This window comes from Odontomachus brunneus, unplaced genomic scaffold, assembly GCF_010583005.1.
Source record: "Odontomachus brunneus isolate Ranch 3 - 2012 unplaced genomic scaffold, Obru_v1 Obru_scaffold_057, whole genome shotgun sequence".
Lineage (NCBI taxonomy): Eukaryota > Metazoa > Arthropoda > Insecta > Hymenoptera > Formicidae > Odontomachus > Odontomachus brunneus.
The window spans coordinates 1637166-1639592 of record NW_022639507.1 but is presented as its reverse complement, the minus strand read 5'-3'; positions in this window follow the sequence as shown (position 1 = coordinate 1639592).

The window sequence follows — 2427 nt, the reverse complement described above, 5'->3', positions numbered from 1 at the left end:
CGTGCATACCCGGGCAGTAACACGGGCTGTCCACGTGCCGCGGACAGATCGGGTGGACATATCAGTTGGACACGAGGCAATTGGACACAGTCCAATCACAAGTCGCTGTTCCAAAGGACCCTACAAATGTCTCTAATCACACGGTGCTGTGATTGGCTGTGTCCAAATGCACCGTGTCCAAGTGCACCGCTCCCGGACAGATTCACGCGCGCACACGGTACATCGGCGCGGTGTCGATCACGTGCTCCTGCGTGATCACCTGTGTGCACAGTCTTAACATTGTGCCTAATCTGTACACGTGTTCGTACACAGGTACGCACGTGCTCGACCTTGCTTGTGTGGAATAATCCTTTTCTCTTTTGGTTTGTTTTGTACTGCGACCTCCACACAAACCGTGATAACGGCCTTTTCTTTTCGCTGTGCCAATATACCGTGTGTTAAGATTGAGTTTAAGGTTAAACTCAATCTTAAACGCTGGTTGACCAGCGTTTAAGGTTAAACTTGTGATATTGTGAAGACTGCATTCCTTTGTTCCTTTTGCGTAGACTAAGTGCGTGCGATCTCATTTTCTCTTGTTCATTTATTTCATGTTGCGTGGTGGTCGGATCCCACCAAAGAAACATGTGTGTTAGCGCTTAAATATATATTTCTTTTGTTAATTGAGACAATAGAGCATTCGTTCTTATATATGACATGTGTGCCTGTCCAGAGTTGCACTCCGAGCATTTACACGCTTAGAGTTGTGTGGTACAACATATACAGGGTGCTACGTGTATGTTTGAGTGACATTTCCACAGTAGTTACCGTCAAACCGCGTCATTGGCGCCATTTCCTTGTTGACATCTCTGACAAAGATTTTCAACTCACAATAATACAAGTTTCATACAACAGCATAGTTTGTAATAGCGTTGAACATGTCGAATTTTGTGCCTGAAAACTATGATTTGCCGACAGCATTGATTTTCTGTTACCATTTGAAGAAAACTGCTGCAGAATTGCATTGAATGCTTGTCGAAGCTTATGGTGAGCATGCTCCTGGTAAATCACAGTGCTTTGAGTGGTTTAAAAAATTCAAAAGTGATGATTTTGACGTGAGAAACGAAGAACGTGGAAAACCACCGAAAAAGTTTGAAGACAACGAATTGCAAGCATTGTTGGATGAGGATGACACTCAAACGCAACAACAACTAGCGGATCAATTAAATGTGACACGAGAAGCCGTCTCCATACGTTTGAAAGCCATGGGAAAGATCCAGAAGATGGGAAAATGGGTTCCACATGAACTAAATGAAAGATAGCAGGAAAATCGAAAAACCACTTGCGAAATGCTTCGCCAGGTACAAAAGAAAGTCATTTCTCCATCGAATTGTGACTGGCGATGAAAAGTGGATATATTTTGAGAATCCTAAGCGTAAAAGATCATGGGTAACTCCAGGCGAACCATCGACATCGACTGCAAGGCCAAATCGCTATGGACGGAAGACAATGCTCTGTGTTTGGTGGGATCAGAAGGGTGTGATCTATTATGAGCTGCTAAAACCTGGCCAAACCGTTAATACTGAACGCTACCGACAACAAATGATCGATTTGAATCAAGCTTTGCGTGATAAACGACCAGAATATAAAAAAGGCAACACAAAGTAATTTTGCTTCATTATAATGCACCATCACACATAGCAAAACTGGTCAAGGAAACGATTGAGATGTTTGGGAAATACTTTCGCATGCGGCTTACTCACCAGACTTGGCTTCGTCCGATTACTATTTATTTGCATCGATGGGACACGCACTTGCTAAGCAGCGCTTCATTTCTTACGAAAATATACGAAAATGGCTCGATGACTGGTTTGCCTCAAAAGAGCAACAGTTTTTTTGACGTGGCATCCACAAATTGTCAGACAGGTGGGAAAAATGTATAGCTAGCAATGGGCAATACTTCGAATAAAATATTTTTTATCATTTTCATACAATAAACGTGTATTTTCTATACAAAAATTCCGGTTTCATATTTACATATTTGGTATGCGGACTTACAACTAGACGGACGAGAACGGTTGCGGTCACGTACAAAGATTTAAACGAACGGATGCGATGACTGTCGCACGTGGTAACTTGCGATACGAGTAGATGTGAATATAAGGGGAGCGGTGCACTTGGACACGGTGCATTTGGACACAGCCAATCACAGCACCGTGTGATTAGAGACATTTGTAGGGTCCCTTGGAACAGCGACTTGTGATTGGACTCTGTCCAATTGCCCCGTGTCCAACTGATATACACCCGAATATAAGCGTTTTCTGTTCTCTGTTTTCGCAAAGTGCTGTGTTGTGTTCGTGCCGTGGGTGCTCACGGGATATTGTTCTCACCATCTAATATTGTTTTGATCTTCCCTTATAGAAATATCATACTAAGAATCATTGATAATTA